The sequence below is a fragment of the Loxodonta africana genome, chromosome 17, assembly GCF_030014295.1.
Source record: "Loxodonta africana isolate mLoxAfr1 chromosome 17, mLoxAfr1.hap2, whole genome shotgun sequence".
NCBI classification, from domain to species: domain Eukaryota; kingdom Metazoa; phylum Chordata; class Mammalia; order Proboscidea; family Elephantidae; genus Loxodonta; species Loxodonta africana.
In genome coordinates, this window is record NC_087358.1 from 8,690,951 (window position 1) to 8,711,572 (window position 20,622).

Below are 20,622 nucleotides of genomic sequence, written 5' to 3' on the forward strand. Positions count from 1 at the left end.
TCAGAGGTCTAACCCATAGTAGTAGTAGGCTCATTGCTGCTGAGGATGGGTTTACAGGTGGGTATGTGACCTATTCTGTCATTGAGATGGGAGAGGATGTCTCCCAGGGAGCTTCTGACAGTTTTTGATTCCTGATAATTTTCGTAAGTCAGGAACAACTCTTCTTCTATTGCTGGATGCTACTGTGTTTTGGTGTGCTTCTTTAACCACGTTTGCTATTTTGCAATTATAAGCAAAAACAGCTTTTGGGTGAATCGAATACCAATGACAGCAAAACAGAGAGCTAGAAGGAGCCTGGGTCCTTGAGACATTCTTAAACTACTGATCTTGCTGTGACATGCTTCCGGACTTCCTTTCATGTGGAGTAATAAATCCCAGTATTATTTACTCCAGTTGAACTGAGTTCTCTGTTCCTTGCACTCAAAGGCATTCTCACAGATTCAGAAGAGATGGTCATGTCCTGAAATTTTAAGAGTTATATTAAACATTAATTAAGAGCACCAGCAATAGTGTCAGATGTGGGGTTGGATTCTGGCTCCACCATTGACCAGTTGAAATGAAATATGTCACTTGAACTCTCTAAGCCCAAGTTTTTGTCTGTAAAGGGACAGTGACTACTCACTACCTTATCGGGCAGTTGCAAAGATTATGTACGATAATGCATGCAAAGTGTGGGATCTCAGCCAATAGTAGCTAAAATACAAAAACACATACCTTTTTTTTTTATTAACTTTTATTAAGCTTCAAGTGGACGTTTACAAATCCAATCAGTCTGTCACATATAAGTTTACATACATCTTACTCCCTACTCCCACTTGCTCTCCCCCTATTGAGTCAACCCTTTCAGTCTCTCCTTTCGTGACAATTTTGCCAGCTTCCCTCTCTCTCTATCCTCCCATCCCCCCTCCAGACAAGAGTTGCCAACACACTCTCAAGTGTCCACCTGATATAATTAGCTCACTCTTCATCAGCGTCTCTCTCCCACCCGCTGACCAGTCCCTTTCATGTCTGATGAGTTGTCTTCGGGGATGGTTCCTGTCCTGTGTCGACAGAAGGTCTGGGGAGCATGGCCGCCGGGATTCCTCTAGTCTCAGTCAGACCATTAAGTATGGTCTTTTTATGAGAATTTGGGGTCTGCATCCCACTGATCTCCTGTTCCCTCAGGAGTTCTCTGTTGTGCTCCCTGTCAGGGCAGTCATCGCTTGTGGCCGGGCACCAACTAGTTCTTCTGGTCTCAGGATGATGTAGGTCTCTGGTTCATGTGGCCGTTTCCGTCTCTTGGGCTCCTAGTTGTCGTGTGACCTTGGTGTTCTTCATTTTCCTTTGCTCCAGGTGGGTTGAGACCAATTGATGCATCTTAGATGGCCGCTTGTTAGCATTTAAGACCCCAGACGCCACATTTCAAAGTGGGATGTAGAATGTTTTCCTAACAGAATTATTTTGCCAATTGACTTAGAAGTCCCCTCAAACCATGTTCCCCAAACCCCCGTCCCTGCTCCGCTGACCTTTGAAGCATTCATTTTATCCCGGAAACTTCTTTGCTTTTGGTCCAGTCCAGTTGAGCTGACCTTCCATGTATTGAGTGTTGTCTTTCCCTTTACCCAAAGCAGTTCTCATCTACTGATTAATCAATAAAAAACCCTCTCCCTCCCTCCCTCCCTCCCCTCCTCGTAACCGCAAAAGTATGTGTTCTTCTCAGTTTTTACTATTTCTCAAGATCTTATAATAGTGGTCTTATACAATATTTGTCCTTTTGCCTCTGACTAATTTCGCTCAGCATAATGCCTTCCAGGTTCCTCCACATACACATACCTTTTAAAGGCAACTTTGACAGCTGTTTTTTAATAGGAAAATAAATCAAGTGAGAAAATAAACACCATTTAAGCAGCAAGAAAAATAAAATGAGAGCAGCATATGGTATATTACACGGCATCTGAGTATGGAACTAAACTCTTATTTTTTTACACCTAATTTCTGATTAAGTGTAAAATTATCAGAGTTTTTCTTTGATTCCTGAGGAGCTTGGAATCTGAGGGGAGGATCTTGTAGGAACCTGGAATTTGTGCCATTCTCAGGGAGTCCTAGGGGCTGGCAGATGAAGATCACACAGTCGGGGCTAGAAGGGAGCACCCAGTGATGTAGGTAGGACAAGAACAAGTTGAACGGGGTGACTCAGAGAAGAAAGCATTCATGAAGGATGGAGTGCACCACTCTACTAAATGCTGCTAAGAGACCAAGTCATACAACAGCAGAGAAGTGAACGAACGGATTTCAGTGAAGGGAGGAGATAAAAACATGATTGGAGTGGACTGAGGGATAAATGAGGATTGAGAAATTGGAGACAATGACCACACATACCTTTTAAATACATCTTACTCAGAGAGTATGCAGAAGAAACACTGCAGTGACTAGAGGGCCACCAAAGGTGTTTTTATTTTTTGTTTTAAGAGATAATAAAACTTGTCCATGTACTCATGAGAATGATGCAGTAAAGAGGGAGAGAATAAAGAGGGAGAGATAGATCGTGAAGACAGAAGGAGATGATCCCAAGAGTAAAGTCCTTGAGAAGGTGAGATGGTGATAAAACATTTGGGCTTAGATAAGAGCAGGGAAACTTTACTCATTGTAACAAGATGGGAGGGAGCTGCAGACAGGTGCAGGTACATTGGTGGGTGTGGTGATGGGAAGATGAGTGGATTTATATCTGCTGGCTTCCACCCTGAGCAATATGATATCAGAAGATAATTTCCCATAAGTGAAAAAGTCTTATACATTTACCTTGTTCCATATTTCCAAGTCCTTGGAATGTACAGAATTCTGAGAAAGAAGAGAAGCTGCCCCTAATTAGAGTACACTAGAGTCATGTGTCCAACCAGAAGCGAGGACGGTGAGACTTCGCCTTGCTTACTTTGGACACGTCATTAGGAAAGACCAATCACTAGAAAAGGACATCATCCTTGCTAAAGTAGAGGGCAGAGTAAATGAGGGGGACCCTCCATGAGATGGCCTGATACAATAGCTCCAACAGTGGGCTCAAACGTACCAAAGATTGTGAGGATAGCGCAAGACCAGACAGCGTTTTGTTCTGTTTTACACAAGGTCGTTATGAGTCAGAGATGACTCAATGGCACCTAACGACAACAACAGAACCCTTCAGACACTGAGCACGTTGTATGACTACAATAATTCTGTTGGAATATATGTAATAGGAATAGTTGGGGCAAGGTAGTCATAGATTTAAAATCAATTATCTGACCATTCTTCAACTATTAGGTGGCAGCATAATGCGGTAGAAAGAAAATAATTCGGGGTCGGAAGAAAGAAGGTGCACTTTAAAACTGAAATACACTGCATGATATTAGGCAAGTGTTTTATCTTCACTGTGTCTTAGTTTCCCTATCTACATATTAAATACTTATAATAATAATTTGTATCTCATGTATTTGATGTGAAATTCAAATTATATGATAAAAACAATAATAATAATGCCCCTCATAGTAATAAGGTCTTTTATTTATTGAGAAGCCTCCTATGGGGCAGTAATTTAAAACTGTATTAGGATATACGTAAGACTATATATACTATCTTATCTGTATTCTGACTCTGCAAGGTAGACATTATTATCCTTATGTTACAGGTGAGGACCCTGAGGCTCAGAGAGATTAATGACTCCCCCAAGGACACACAGCACAGGTAAATGCTTACAAAGAGCATATTAAGTATACCCATCGCCATCGAGTTGATTCCAACTCATAGTGACCCTATAGGACAGAGTAGAACTGCCCCAGAGGGTTTCCAAGGAGCAGCTGCTAGATTTGAACGGCCATCCTTTTGGTTAGCAGCCATAGCTCTTAACCACTGCGCCACCAGGGCCCCGTTATATTAAGTACAGTGTCCTCTTTATAGGTAACTGAGGAACAACTGAAGTCATAGAAACATAGATTAAAAAACATACACGCTTTAATTTTCCCACTTCCCCGAGCCTCTTACATTCTTAAATAGACTCCTAGCTTATGTGCTATGATTTCATAGCTTTTTTTTGTTATTGTTATTATTTCCGGAGCTCTAACGCCACTGATTTTTCAAGGCTTATTAGAATTTTTAAACATCCTTCTTGCTTCACCTTTTATCAGTCCCTCTTTGCAATTCCATCATTCAAACTCAATTAACCCGATTGTTTATTCTTTCTGCCTTTGTTGCCATCTCAGCTAGGGTCACTCCAGGGGCTTGCAGCATGCCAGTTTTGGAATGAAGTGCTTGGATCAGGGCTGTGAGCAGGACCATGTTTACTGGGACAGGCTTGCAATCAGATGGCGCCTATGTCACTGCAGCCCGGGATCTTGCGGCTTCCAAACATCTGTGCTCTCTGCTTTACCCTGCGGCGTTTCAGTTTCATTAAAAGTGGAGCCTAAAATCTCCCTTGTGCATCTGTGCCTGGGAACTGGGTGACTTCCAGTTGAAGGATCAATAAATATAATTAAAAGGCTCATCCAACTGGATCTCTTACTCTGGGTATCTTCCCTTGGAGGCTCAACCTTCTCCATCACATTTATGGATTTTTTAAAACATGAGGGTTTTCAGTGGTTGCAGATGTCTTCAGCCTATTTATTTGCCTAGTTTGATGACCGGCAAGCTGCAGTCAGGGTTGTCAGCTCACAAGGGGGTGGACACACCTTGACGTGCAGGGAGTTAATGTAGAATGTTCCTACATTATTACCCGGCCAGTGGTCCTCCACCTAAGAAATAGTCGTCCACTCGGCTCTCCTCAGAGAGAGTCACAATGCCATGTTTTTGTTGTTACATGCCATTGAGTTGATTCTGACTCATACCAACCTCATGTGACAGAGTACAACTTGCCCAGAGGGTTTTCTTGGTGGTAATCTTTATGGAAACAGATTGCCAGCTCTTTCTCCTGCAAAGCTGTCAGGTGGGTTCAAACTGCCAACCTTTCATTTGGCAGATGAGCACTTAACCATTGCACCACTATGACCCATCGAGAAGTAACAATGAGAAGAAAACAATAGCCAGTTTCTTGAGCAATTATTACACAACAGGTTATTTATTTGTATTCTTACATACCTTAGTACTATTTCTGGCAAAAACCCTCATTAAGAAAGAAGCAAAGCTCAGTGAATTGAAATAATGCCTCCAAGGCCTCTATCTGAGGCTGGGTCCTCTAGAGGAGAAAAACCAGTGAAGTGTGTATATATATAAATATATAGAGAGAGATTTATTTCAAGGAAATGGCTCACACAGTTATGGAAGCCTGCAAGTCCCAAATCTGTGGGTCAGATGTCAGGCTCACATGATTGCAGGCACTGACAAACCCAAAATCTGCAGGTCAGACGGCAGATTGCTGGCTCACGTCCCAAGAGCCAGAAGTCAGATGATGACGAGTCAGGTGCAGGACCCAGAGAGAGCTTTGCCAGAACATCCATTACATTGAGTACAGGCCACATGCCCAAGGAAACTCTCCTTAAATCAGATCACCAAATGGAGGATAATTACATAATCCTGAGAATCATGGCCTAGCCAAGTCGACATGTAACTTTAACTGTCACAGCTTCATCATTCTAAAGTGTCTGAGATCATTTCTCCATCTCCAAGGTCCATGACCTTTCTACTCCATCAAACTTTCTCTCAGCTGACCATCACTGACATTCCAAAAAGTTACCCTTTGGAACAATCACCAAGCTGAATCGTGCTTTCTTGCATCACCAGTCTGAGCTGCTGTCCTGCTTTAGAAGTCCAGATGTTCAGTGATCTTTTGAATTATTGGTTTATTGCCATATCATTCAAAAGAAGTGACAGTATGGTTCATTTTAAAAATTTCTTTTGCATCTGAGGTTTTGCCAAGATCTGTTTATCGCTGTCATGTGGAAAAGAAAATATGATGAGGCTTGAAATGTTCAAATGTGAAGTTTCCCTTTTCCCATTCAAATAAGGGCCAGTAACAAATCAAAAGGCAAGATTTCATTTTCAGTGACTGACTTTGACAAACTAAAGGCTGAATAAATGCCAGACAAAGTAGATGTGATGACTGCTGCTTAAAATACGTGCATCTTTATGCTTCTGAAAAGGGACAGACAGATTGGAAACAGATCTTCTATAAAAAATGATGGTAACATTAAGGAGTATGAGACTAGCGATTGGGGCTTGTGTTGCCTTTTTCCTTTCGAGGACCTCAAAGCCGTTGACAGGTATGCCAGGAAGCAGAGACAACAGATGAGCAGGTTATGGGCCTCAGCCTCATCTCCAACAAGCAGAAGCCCCTCTAGGAAGTTCATTTCCTTACCCTTTGGTGGAGAATTCTAAGGGGAATTCAGTCAGATGCTCATTGTCATGGGGAAAAGAATAGGTAAAAAGAGCCGTTTAATGAAAAACTGGTCTCCCTACATAAGACCCTTCTCTTTAGATATGGTTCATTTGGGCTCCCTGGGGCCCAGGCTGGAAATACTTTTTAAGAACTTGGAAACTTAGATGAGTAAGAGCATAACCTTTAAACATATTTTTATAGTTCCATTCCTGTTCAATTTTTGTTTGAAATGTATAAGGCAGATTTTAATGAATGAGTAATGGAATCATCAAGTTAATAAAACATTGATAGCTTAGTTAAGAGAATGGGGTTGGGATTCAAAGAATCTAGCTTCAAACCCTACCTCTGCGATTCATTAACTATGTGACCTTGGGGGAGTTACTTAACATCTTTTGTCTCTAGTCTCCTCACCTTTAAAATGGAAATAATAATGTTTACCTGATAGAGCCCTTGTGGGGATTAGGAACCATAATGAGGATAAAGTACATTTCAAGTACCTGGCATACAGATAACATTAAAAATAACAGATTTTAATATAAAAATCAATTACCATTATTATTACTATTATCATTATTGTATCGTGTTGATAAAACTGGGTCATAATATCATCAGTTAAAGTGGTAGGTTTATAATGTGCATTTCCAACATGGCAAAGAGGATAAACAGAGTGAAGAGCTTGAGAGATAATGAAAGGACTTGTGTGGCAATGACATTGATATAAAGAGGTTTTTGGGGGGAATGGGGAATTTTAGGAGCCCTAGTTTTAGTTGTGTAGTGGAAACCCTGGTGGTATAGAGGTTAAGTGCTACAGCTGCTAACCAAGAGGTCGGCAGTTCAAATCCGCCAGGCACTCCTTGGAAACTCTATGGGGCAGTTCTACTCTGTCCTATAGGGTCACTAGGAGTCGGAATCGACTCGACGGCAGTGGGTTTGGTTTGGTTTTTTGGCTTAGTGGTGTAGTGGTTAAGTGCTATGGCTGCTAACCAAAAAGGTGGGCAGTTCAAATCCACTAGCTGCTCCTTGGAAACTCTTTGGGGTAGTTCTACTCTGTCCTCTAGGGTTGCTGTGAGCCAGAATTGACTCACAGTAAAGTCTTTTTTGTTGGTGGTGGTGGATTTTTTTTTTTTTTTTTTGGTTTTGGGGCATTTTAAAAGAAGCTAAGATGAATGTTTTTAGAAACCACACAGTAGGGTGCTAAAGAGGAAGTCAGAGATGAAACTCAGTATGCTTTGCCAAAAACATAAATAAGAAAACTCGTCAGCTGGAAGAAGCATTGCTACAATGTGCAGATTGCTTCCCTCTGGAAGAAAAATGCTAGAAAGAAACTTAATATTCATGACTGACACATTTTCTTTGTACCGTCAGTCAGCTGGAACCAAAATACACAGCTGGCTAGAAAGCCCACCTCTCCTTCCTGTTCCATCGGGTGACCTTAGACGTCAAATCAAGGCTCGCAGGCCGAAACGACGCTGTTCCCTCTAGTTTCTTTTTTTCAGAGGGTGGTATAGCGACCAAAATCTGCCACAATGTAGCCCGTTTCCTTTCTTCATCTTTCAAGTTCTTATCAGAAATCAAAGCCAGAGCTCAAGACTATGAGTCCACTTATCAGTCCAAAAAATAAGGGAGGGAAAAAATATATATATATATATATACAGACTTGGTCAAATATCTTATTTGCAGGCAAAGTCATTTGTCAAAGAGAAGATTCATTTTTGTTTTCCTTCAGAGCACTGGTGTTATGGAGAGCTATCTTCAAATACATTTATTTAAAAAACCCTGCTCATAAATATTCAGGAAATCTAAATGTTGATAAGGAATCCTCATTGTTAAACTATGTCTATTTTTTATAGACTGTAAATTTCTCCTGTCAGAGCCAACCTTTTATTGCAGGGTCCTAGAATGCCAATCTGAACAGAGGAGTATTTATCGCGTGTGTTTTACAAAATGTGCGGCGCACAGCTGCCTAATGGTAAGTTCAGGGCTTTCCATTTTCACATAGGAGGTGAGTATCTGAAGTTTTGCCGTTTAATCTGTGATCAGGGGTTGAAAGAAAGGAATTGATGTGTGGAGGGTGATGGGTAATTGTGGTGGTTTTGTGCAAAATGACATCTCCATGAATTATAATCTGAAGGCTCAGGACCCAGTTCTTGTGGCCTCAGAAAATCAGTGGCCTGCTGCCATGTGTCTGAGGGAATGGAAGGTGTTACCAGTGCAAAATCAGTAAAAACAAAAGGAAGTTGGGTAAAGTCACGCCTAAATCCTCCTCAATGATTCCATTCCTCCCTCGTGTGCCACAGAATTCAATTAATGAGAACATATTTGGGTGATGGCAGCAAAGCTAAAATGAGATGCATGATTACCTTTAAACAATATTTTACAAGGAAGACACTTCTTAGAACCATAACAATATCCTCATTTCCTCCCAAGGGATTACTTAAAACTAGCACATAAGTCCCAAAGTCCCAGAGCGCGGAAGTGGGAATAAATTCCTAGCACTCCGGCCTCCTGAGAACTGGTTGTGGATTTATATATCTGCGCTTGCTATGGTATGTAAAGACCCTGGATGACTCAGTGCGGTTGTGATCTGGTGGTGTGTGAGATTTAGTTAGGCATCAAATGTGCACTGCCTTAATGATGGCTGGTTAAATTATCAAGGCACCCACTGCAATTCTCCAGCCCACGAGCCAGAAGGAAACACAAGGTAAAAACACGGTAAATTCCCTGTGGACATTATGGGATGCAGAGAAATATCATGTTACCATTGGCAGCCTCACAACTCACCAACACTCCTTCCCTAATCAACACTCCTGCCCTAACAGTCCGGCTGTTCTGCATCTCACAGAAGACTGCTGCTTACTCTCAGCATCCTGACTACCAAGTCTGCTCCCATCACATTGATCAATTTAGCACCTTGGCTAATTTCACCCCAGAATAACATTTCTGTTTAGGGAAGTATAGCCTCTGGGGTAAGCAACACATACCCCAGAATTTCCAGGGAAGCAATGATAATGGATGTGGAAATGACCAGAACAGTCTCTCCAATCAAAAACCACCACCCTCTTCCATCTCCGTGTGAGCTCTGGCCACTGGGAAGTGTGATCAGAACCCTGCTGCGTGCAGCTGTACTTCTCAGTGCGCCTGTCTGAGTGGGAGGATGTGGAGCGGGCACCTCATTACCGCGACATTGACACTGTAAGGTAGAGAATAGTGTGAGATGAATCCTTTCCACTAAAGGTCAGTGACTACAAGGGTATTTCGGCAAGAGCACAAGCTCGCTCACTTCTCAGGGCTAAGCAATTTGTTTCCTGTCCTGCCACCGTGCCAACTTACAAGGCACGGGCCACACGTGGGCCAAAGACAAGCAGCTTTTGGGCCTCTCCACAGAGTGGTGAGGTGCCTGGAGAGAAGGGAGACAAGCTGACCAGGGAAGGATTGATGGTGGTGAGTGTTTTCCAGGGATAAGCCATGTGGGCAGGTGTCTCTTAACGAAGATTAATAAGCATATGTCACCAGAAGCTTCTCATTATGAGAGAGGCATGACAGGGGAGAATCAAAATTTCCAAGTCAAACCGCCAGTCTGCCACACAGTGAAACCTCTCCAAATAAACAAAGCCGTGCCAGCTCAGAGAGGAAAAGTTGCCCTCCCTGCCCCTGAAATTTGTGATACCCAAGGTCCTCCTGGACAAGTGAGCACAGGCCAGAGCCCATTCTGTCCAGGCCAAAGCACAGCCTATAAATTCCCCCTCAACTGGCAGTCTGTGCTCAAATGTTCAAAAAGCAACACTCTGGCTTCTAAGTTAATGCCTGAGGCCAAATAAGCGGCTATTTAGAGACTCGACTGAAACTGGAAGCCAAGAGGCTGGAGAGACCAGCAACTTCCAGCAGTAGCTACACAAAAATTGAAGACCACGGTAACAAATGTAGGATGTGCTCCAAGAAGCAGTGAGGGACCCACGCTTAGTCAGTTCAAAATAAAGCTTCGCCCAGAATGTCAAAATGGGCTGGGACTGTGAGATCCTAGGAAACCATCTGAGTCATCGTTGGTTTTTCAAATTCAGTATGGAAGTATGTTTCGGTTCTACAGCTCGTGTGTGTGAATCTTCCACTGAACATTTGTTTAAATCCTGCTGTGAGATGCAGGAAATCTCTTTTCACGAAGATCACTGAGTATGGAAAACAGTATCTAATCTCCTTGACCACAAAAGATCACTTGTAACTTTGCCATTAGCTTGAATCCATAGTGAAATGACAGCTCATTTTTCATTTATGATGTGGGGTAATTTTTATATTGTTGGTGTTGGGTGCCGTCAAGTTAATTCCAACTCATAGTGACCCCATGCGACAGAGGAGAACTGCCCCATAGGGTTTTCTTGGCTGTAATCTTTATGGGAGCAGATCACCAGGTCTTCTCCTTTGGAGCAGCTGGGTAGGTTTGATCTGCCAACCCTTCAGTTAGCAACCAAATGCTTAACAGTTGTACCACCAGGACGCTCTTTCTCTCTATATATACATATAAATACATACACACATACAGATATTTGTATGTATGCACGTACACACACATATATAAATGCAATACATATACCTGTTACTATATATATGGTATAGTGTATACATGTGTGTGTTTATACTATTTACACATAAAATTGTAAATATAAAGTCATAGGGAAAATTAGAACCATTTTATTTTGCCTCATAAAATCATTATGCAGATTAAAGCTGACAGGCATACCCTTAACAAGGACTTCTAGGAAGCCATCATTAATTTAAAATAGATACCAAGAGCAGAATGGCAGACATTTAAAATACGTGACAGTAATAGAGGATGTCAGACTGCAACAATCAAACAGATGAAGGAGAAGGACAGACAAAGGAAGAAGTGACCAGTGTTGTATTGTCAAGGTGAAGGCACAATTTTTTGCTCTACCTTGCTGCCATACTTATAAAAGTTTTTTGAACGTGACCGAGAATGGGTATTGTTTTCAGGTAGTCCCAGATTACACGTTATGACCTTTATAACTTGGCATAGTTACAGCAGTTACGTTTCATCCCATGTGTCAGGTCTGATTGCTTGGTATGGCTGCTCAGAACCATGTGTTGGCAAGGATTCTGAAGTGGCCTCTGGACTCAGAGAGACCAGAGAAAATCAGTAAACACTTTCTTCTTTTGCTACAAGTGATGCAGATGGCTCTTACACAACATTGACTTGCAGTGTCTCACCCTGAACCTAACAGGGAAGCCATCAAGTCGATTCTGACTCATGGCAACCCCAGGTGTGTCAGAGTGAGCTGTGCTCTCTAGGGTTTTCAATGGCTTTTTCAGAAATAGATCGCCAGATCTTTGTTCCTATGTCCCTCTGGGTGGACTGGAACTTCCAACTTTTCAGTTAGCAGCTAAGCGCATTAACAATTTACACCACTTAAGGTCCCAACGGAAACCCTGGTGGAGCAGCGGTTAAGTGCTACGGCTGCTAACCAAAAGGTCAGCAGTTCAAATCTACCAGGCACTCCTTGGAAACTTTAGGGGGCAGTTCTACTCTGAGTCAGGATCGACTCAACAGCAACGAGTTTAATGTCCCAACAGGTACTTATTAAATATTTATTGTTGATAATGAAGAATGGAATATTAGCATGCAAGACGCCACAGGACCAATGTTCAAAAGTTAAAGGAGGTCAAAAATGAGCACAGTCAGGAGAAGCTTCCTAATAAAATGGAGGTTCATCGAGGTTCAGTATATTGATGCTGCAGGTGGTAGTCATCTCTCAACCAGAGAAGAACACTGTAAAACCTACGGACCTGATCTCAACCCAAGAAGAACACTGTAAAACCTACGGACCTGATCCCAACCCGAGAAGAACACTGTAAAACCTACGGACCTGATCCCAACCCGAGAAGAACACTGTAAAACCTATGGACCTGATGCCATAAATAGCCACTAAGGGCTAAAGAAAGAAGCAACTTCTTCAGAAGTGCATCTAATATCAACGGATGCAGCAGGGAGGCAAAGACCTCTAGAATACAAGAATTCATGATTAACAATATCAGTTTAGGGACTCGAAGTATATATGCTGTCTTGCAATACTACAGGTATTTGGGGGGGGTTGGTGTGTTCAAATGAAATTTAAACTGAATAACCCATTGTCTTTGAGTAGATTCCAACTCATAGGGATCCTATAGGACAGAGTTGAACTGCCCCCATAAGGCTTCCAAGTTGCTGCTGGTGGATTCAAACTTCGAGCCTTTGTGTTAGCAACCGAACACTAAACCACTGTGCAACCAGGGCTCCACAAAGGAAAGTCAGGAAACCATTTGTTAACGTATTATGACGACATTAATTCCTGACACAGCCGACGTCGCTCTGAACAAAGGCTGGGGTCAAAATCGCCTTTAGAGACAGCTATCAAGCCTTACTAAGCACACTCTCCATGCAGAGGGCCCAGGCATGTGTATTTTATTATTCTCAAGAGATTCTGATACACAGTATTGAAAAACCACAATGCTGAATTTTGCTTTGGACAAGTAAGATTTTCTAATAAACAAACCCATGTTCCAGTTGGGGGGTGGTGGTAATAAAACTCATGTCTGTGTAAGCACTAGGCATCGAACTTAGCGTGCAGTAGGAACTCAGTAAATTTTGGTTGAATATGAATCTTCAATTAGAATGTTCTTAGACGTCCTAATTTTAAAAATATCCTTCATTTCCAACAGTTATTCTAAGTATTGCATATAGTATGCTTTTTAGCATGCAGTAGAGACTAGATAAATATTGATCCTATTTGAATCTTGAGTTAGTTCTCAGGACTTCTTAATTTCAAGTATTACCCTCATTTAGTTAGTTCTTGGGACTTACTAATTTTAATTTTTGCCTGCGTTTCCAACAACGATTATGTGTATCATATAGTACTGAAGAGGTGTGTGTGAGTGTGTGTGTTACAGTACTATTATGAAGTCAGTTTCTAGGTAACCAGGCTACATTAAACTAGAAATTTTAGAAGGCCGAAGTACTGGTCTACTGGGGGTCGGTCTGCAGGAATGCGTCATCATTGAAGAGGGCTATATTACGTTTCCACCGCTCAGACTAATGCTTTTCTAAAATGATGATAGTCTGAATAGGAGGAGTTACAACTCAAAATTCCATACTAAGGCTATTGTTTGTTTGGATTCTTTTGTAAAGATTATAACCAATAGCTATTTATACTCATTTCAGAGCTCGTTTTAACTTAATCCGACTTGTTAATTACAGTTTTACCTATAGCTGCAAAAAAATAATGCAACTCTAAAGATCTTTCTGGAGGGTCCAGTCCTGCTCAAGAAGAATTAAGAGGAGACTGAATTGTCCCTCACACTGAATACAACCACAAATCTTGGACAAAATGACGTGGAGCAACTGTAGGATGACTTTTAAAGGTAAATGATAGCAGGCCGACTGGGGAAGGAAAATAGGTATAATCAAACCAGAGATGAGTTTCCTGTTGTTGTCTTTTTTGCCTCAAATTTCCCCTAGGAGTCTGAATAACCCAGAACATCACACTGGGTGTAAGCAGGGATAACTCCATGAAGAGCCCTCTTCGTCTTGTCTGAGGAGTGGGGGAGGAGCCCTAATGGGTCAGAGTCCCTGTGTGCAAAGGGTGAATGCATTTGGCTGCTAACCGAATGGCTGGAAGTTCAAGTCAACACAGAGGTACCTCAGAAGAAAGGCCTGGAAATCTACTTCCAAAAAACCCTTTTGGAGCACAGTTCTACTCTGACACACATGGGGACGCCATGAGTCAGAATCCACTTGGTGGCAGCTGGCTTTCCTGGTGAGTCAGAGCGAGTGCAGGAAATCACCATTTTGTTGTTGCTGTTCTGTCCTGCTCCAGGCAATCCCAGGGTATTGGAGTGGTTGTGGTAGCTGGGCAAGAGGATGAAACTCTGAGGGAGGAGAATCCTTCCTTCTGACCAGAATAATTGTGGTTCCAAGAGCTTAGGAGATAAGGCTCCTCATTGCTTTTATTTCACCACTAGACCCTAGTTGTTAGGTGCCTTCGAGTCAGTTTTCACTCATAGCGACACTATAGGACAGAGTAGAACTGCCCTATAGGGTTTCCAAGGAGCAGCTCGTAGATTTGAACTGCTGGCCTTTTGATGAGCAGCCGAACTCTTAACCACTGTGCCACGTGGGCTCCTGTAATTGCAGAAAATACATAAAGAAGCAGAAAAATTAAGTTACAGCTTTCTACCCAGAGGGCCGAGAGGGGCCCTTGAAAGCAAAAAAGTATGGGGAGATTGCAAAGAGGGAAGAGCCAAAAAAAAGTGATTTCATAAAGTTGTGTATGAACTCCTAGGCTCACCACCAAGCTGTGCACGCATGAATCTAAATCTAGAGAGCATTTCAAAAGCTTCAAAGACTAAAATATCAGGTAGACAACTGCACAGGTCCTAGACTGGCCACAGGGAGGTCCATGTATATAACAGAACCAGAGAACATTGTAAATATTTTGATAAATGAACTTACATTGGAACTACAGCCCAAAGAAAGTAGGGTAGGAACTTTTGGTCCAAACATAATCAGGTTGACTTCCTGCTAAACAAAAAAATCAACATTGGATATACTTCAACATTAACCCCCATTTAAAAAAAAGAAAAAACCCATTGTCATTAAGTCAAGTCAGACTCATGGTGACCCCATACGTTACAGAGTAGAACAGCTTCTTGGCTGTAACCTTAATGAAGGCAGATATCCAGGCTTTTCTTCTCCAATACTGCTGGGTGGGTTTGAACCCTCAATCTTCATGTTAGTAGTTGAATGCAAACCATTTGTGCGCTCAGGGACCTGTAATACTCAAAATGTCTAGCATATAATATCAAATTACTCAACATATCGAAAAATAGGAAAATCTCATCTTGCACAGGAAAAGACAATAAACAGATGCCGATTTTGAAATAAAATAGATTTTGGAATTACCAAAGACCTTAAAGCAGCTATGGAAACCCTTGTGGTATAGTGGTTAAGAGTTCAGCTGCTAACCAAAAGGTCAGGAGTTGGAATTCACCAGGTGCTCCTTGGAAACCCTATGGGGCAGTTATACTCTGTTTATAGGATCACTATGAGTCAGAATCGACTCGACGGCAACGGGTTCGGGTTTTTTTTTTTTTTTTTTGGTATTATAACAATGCTCCAAGAAGTAGGAATGACTATCATTGAAGTAAATGGAAAGATACAAAGTCTCAGCAGAGATACAGAAGATATAAGGAATAATCAAATAAAAACTTTAGAATTGAAGAACATAATATCCCAAATAAGTAAAACTCACTGCATGGATTCAGTAGCAGAATGGAAATGACAGAGTGAAATCAGTAAACTTAAAAGTAGATCGATAGAAAGTGTGCAAACTCACAAATGGAGAGGGAAAAGATGGAAAACGAAATTAAAGAATGCCTTAAGAACCTGGGACAACAGCAAAGGGTCTATCATTTGTGCTGTAAAAACTCCAGAATGGGTGTAAAAAGGGTGTGGTGCAGAAAAAAATACCTGAGGATGTAATGGTTGAAGGCATTCCAAATTTAGCAAGAAAGTATAACCTTACAGATTTAAGAAGCTCAGTGAATTCCAAATAAGACGCATTCAGAGAAATCCATACCCAAACACATCATAATCAAACTGCGAAAAACTGAAGTCAAAGAAAAAAATCCTAAAAGCAACCAGAGAAAAGCACTGCATTATCTACAGAGGAACAACAATTCAAATGAGTGTGGGTTTGTCACTAGAAAACCATGGAGGCCAGGGGACAGTACCGCCACCTTTTTTAAATGTTGAAAAAAAAGAACTGTCAACCCCAGACTCTATATCCAACAAAAATATGCTTCGAGAATAAGGAGAAAAAGGACATTCTTAGAAGAAGGAAAACTTAGATAATCAATCAAGCAGAACTGCTCTAAAAGAAAAAAAAATATTGAAATAAAAGAAATGGTGTAAGTAGGAAACTTGAAACTTCGGGAAGGGAGAGCAATAAAAATGGCAAATATCTGGTTAATATAATAAGCTATTTTCCACCAACTTATTCTCTAAACATGAATGATGGTTGAAAACAAAAACGACAGTGTTGTCTGACAGAGGTTTCAACATATATAGATATAATACATACGATGACTACAGCATTAAGCGGGAAGGGCAAAGGGGTCTCTACGGTGGTAAAATTTTCACATGCCACTTGAAGTGGTAGAACATTAATTCTAAGTAAAAAAAAAAAAAACAAAAAAAACAACCCTTCTCGCCAAGTCGATTCTGACTCACGGAGACCCTACAGGACAGAGTTGAACTGCCGCGTAGGGTTTCCAAGGACAGCCCGCTGACCTTTTGGTGAGCAGCCACGCCACCAGGGTTTCCTAATTCTAAATAGACTATGAAAATGTAAACATAGATAATGTAATCCCTAGTAGACAACCGCTAAGAAAAGATACAAAGAGAAATTTGTAAACATTTAATAGATAAATTAAATAGAATAATAAAAAATATTCAACTAATCCAGAAGGGGAGAATGGGGAAAGAATGAAAAACTAAGGGAACAATGAAAAAAAAACGTAGACCTAAACCCTAGAATATCAATAATTACACTAAGTGTAACTAGCCAAATAGCACCAATTATAAGATAAAGGTTCTTAGAACGGCAAACAAGTTCTCTCCATGTGGCATGAAAGATGACACAATTGGGCATCCATAGGCATACAAAGGAAACGCTGGTGGCGTAGTGGCTAAGTGCTATGGCTGCTAACCGAAAGGTCAGTAGTTCTAAACCACCAAGCGCTCTTTGGAAGCTCTATGGTGCAGTTCTACTCTGTCCTATAGGGTCGCTATGAGTCGGGATCAACTCAACAAGCAATGGGTTTTTTTTTTTTTGGTTTGGTTTGGTAGGCATAAAAAATTACGCTTAACCTACACGTAATTCCTTATACAAAAATTAACTCTAAATGGATCATAGACCTTCTTAGCAAGGCAACGGTTATGATCTGGTTTATGTCAGAGATGTAACCTTTGAAAAGTTGCATTAATTCCAAGTTTCCGCTTGTGCAAAGTGGGAATAACGCCTACAGAGCAGTATTTTATGAGAATTTAATTTTGCGTGTGTAGAAGTGTGCCCATTACATAGTCAAACCCAACCCAGTGGGTGCTCAATAAAATGGGCTTCTCCTGCTGTCTCTCTTTCTGTGCGTGTGTGTCTGGATATGCATGGCTCTTTGTGGCTTTTCTACTTGCGTGAGCCTCTCAGTTTTGTCTGTTTTTTCTGCCAGTCCATCCTTTGTTCATTCTGTGTGACGTGGAAAGAGAACCTAAGCAAGCCTTTGAGCACAAGGCACAGTCAAAGCATCTGGTTTCTTATGTCTATTGTGATGATAGACTGGGAGACAGGCAGCTCAGATTCTGTTAGGCTCAGCCATAGAAAACGGCCATTTTTATAGATGAAAACTGGTTGAATTAGACTGAACCAATTTCATGTGGATCAGTTTGTAGCACACCAGCACATGCCCTTGACTAATTTTAGTTTCTTCATCTGGCTAAAGGGAACTTCAGGTTGCATTATTTTTGAGATTCATTCTAGTCTAAATTCTGTGAGTCTAATCAAGCCCACGCTCATCAGAGGTTCACTCATTCATCTCTCTCGGACTCTGCCCCTCACCAATGAATTCTGGGAGCCTCTTTTCTGAAAGGGTCAAAATAACAATATTTAAAACAAACAAAAATAAAAAACAGAACTTTTCCAAATACTGCATTCTGTATTTAAAAACATTCAATCCCTTTTGCCATTTTACTAGAAAAATTGTATGATTTCATTGCATGAAACACTATTTATATCTCACTGTTGGGAAGACACTTTATATAATGCACAATGGTATTAGAGGACCAAGTTTAACTAATCCCCCCAAAAGTAGATATTCTTCTAGTTTTGGGGTTTGATTTGAGCAGTGGTTAAGTGGTTGGCTGCTAACCAAAAGGTCAGCAGTTCAAATCCACCAGGTGCTCCGTGGCAGAAAGATGGGGCATTCTGCTTCCATAAGGATTTACAGCCTTGGAAACTGTCATGGATTGAGTTATGTCCCCCCAAAAATGTGTGTAACAATTTGGCTGGGCCATGATTTCCAGCATTGTATGGTTGTTCTCCATTTTGTTGTTGTAATTTTATGCGAAAATGATTAGGGTGGGATTGTAACACCACCCTTAACCCTGGTCACAACCTTGATCCAATGTAAAGGAAGTTTCCCTGGGGTGTGGCCTGTACCACATTTTATCTCTCAAGAGATATAAAGGAAAGGGAAGCAAGAGGAGAGTTGAGGACCTCATACGACCAAGAATGCAGCATCGGGAGCAAAGCGCGTCCTTTAGACCTGGCATCCCTGTGCCTGAGAACTCCTCAACCGTGGGAAGATTGAGGACAAGGATTTTCCTCCAGAGCCAACAGAGAGAGAAAGCCTTTTCCTAGAGCTGATGCCCTGAATTTGGACTTTGTAACCTACTAGACTGTGAGAAAATAAATTTCTCTTTGTTCAAGCCATCCACTTGTGGTATTTACAGCCTTGGAAAGTGTCATGGATTGAGTTGTGTCCACCTACTAGATGACCAAGACAGAATTTGGTACTAAGAGAGCGGGGCGCTGCTCTAACAGATACCTAAAATGTGGAAGTGGTTTTGAAACTATGAATGGATAGAGTTGCAACAGCAGCAGAGGACCAGCAGAGCAGAGAACCTGCAGCGGCAGAGAAGTGGCAACAGCAGAGAGCCAGCAGCAGCAGAACCAAGAGACCAGTGTGAGACAGCACTGAAGCTGACCCGTGGAGCCAGAGAGCCGAGTGCCTGTGTGCAGGAGGCTTCCTGGCAGCGTGGGGTGCCTCTGGGCACTTATTAGTGGAGCTACAGAGCTTTGGAACACTTGCCCCAGTAGGGCAGATGTGGATGTGAAGCCCGAGGAGCCAAGGGGCCAAGAAACCAGGAAGCAAGAGCTGAAGAGACAACACAAGAAGCCAAGCTGCCTCAGTCTCAAAAGGTATGGCCATGACCTCAGGGGTTTCAAACAGTGGAGCCATGGCCTCCAGCGTTCCTAAGGGTGGAGTTGCCACTTAGATGGAAGAGGAGAATAGTGAGTCTAAAGCCGAGGGAGCAAAGTTGCTGTCCCAGTGGGCCTGGAAGGTGGAGGTAAAGCCCAGGGCTGAGGGGCCTCCACTCAGAATCCGGAGTGTGTGTTCTGTTTCACAGAACAGAGGCTTATTTTCAAAGCTTTGAGGGCTAATGTAATGCGTTCTACTGACTTGCTCGGTGCCTGTTATCCCTTCTTTTCCTCCAGTTTCTCCCATTTGTAATGGAAATGTCTAGCTTGTGCCTGTTCTGCCATTGTACCCTCAGAAGCAGATAACTTGTAGTCTAGATTGCACAGATGAAGAGGAATTTTTGGATTTTGGACTTAAAGTTAAGACTTTTGCTATGACATGATGGGATGAATATGTTTTGCATGTTGCAAGGATGTGATTTTTTGGGGGGCCAAAGGGTGGAATATCAACTTATAGTCCCCCCAAAAATGTGTGTATCAATTTGGCTGGGCCATGATTTCCAGCATTGTGTGCTTGTCCTCCATTTTGTGATTGCAATTTTATGTGAAAATTATTAGGGTGAGATTGTAACACCACCCTTATTCAGGTCACCTCCCTGATTCAAGGTAAAGGGAGTTTCCCTGGGGTGTGGCCTGTACCACATTTTATCTCACAAGAGATAAAAAGGAAAAGGAAGCAAGCAGAGAGTTGGGGACCTCATACCTCCAAGAAAGCAGCTCCAGGAGCAGAGCACATCCTCTGGACCCGGGGTCCCTGTGCCTGAGAAGCTCCTCAACTATGGGGACATGGAGGACAAAGACTTTCCTCCAGAGCAGACAGAGAAAGACTTCCCCTGGAACTGACACCCTGAATTTGCCCTTGTAACCTACTAGACTGTGAGAAAATATATTTCTCTTTGTTAAAGCCATCCACTTGTGGTATTTCTGTCATGGCAGCCCTAGATGACTAAGACAGAAACCCTATGGGGACAGCTCTACTCTGTCCTATAGGATAGCTATGAGTCGGAATCAACTTAATTGCAACAGGGCTTTTGTTTTTTTTAATGGCTTTTTGAAGATAATATGCAACATCTATAAAATCCATTTTGAACAATATTTTTTAGCTGACTAATTAGTTGTTTGAAATAGAAATCCATTCTGCACTGCTTTCAAAGCAAAGTCAAGTCATTGTATCTGTCCACAAGCAAGAATGATGACATTATCATACGCCAGCTGAACACTATCCTA

General features: G+C 41.8%; 1 protein-coding gene and 1 long non-coding RNA gene across 6 annotated transcripts in view; one reads left to right on the plus strand and one right to left on the minus strand.

Moving 5' to 3' along the window:
* Window positions 1–20,622, minus strand: part of HS6ST3 (heparan sulfate 6-O-sulfotransferase 3) — an 854,579-nt gene that overhangs the window by 56,994 nt on the left and 776,963 nt on the right. The window lies entirely within an intron of this gene.
* LOC111750420 (uncharacterized) overlaps window positions 19,002–20,622 on the plus strand; it is a 40,698-nt gene continuing 39,077 nt past the window's right edge. For 3 of the 5 annotated variants that reach the window (XR_010318174.1, XR_010318176.1, XR_010318175.1), the window contains exon 1: window positions 19,002–19,335. This is a non-coding gene — a long non-coding RNA (uncharacterized LOC111750420). The remainder of the gene's footprint in view (window positions 19,336–20,622) is intronic. The other 2 variants (XR_002785554.2, XR_002785552.2) reach the window with 2 other exon arrangements.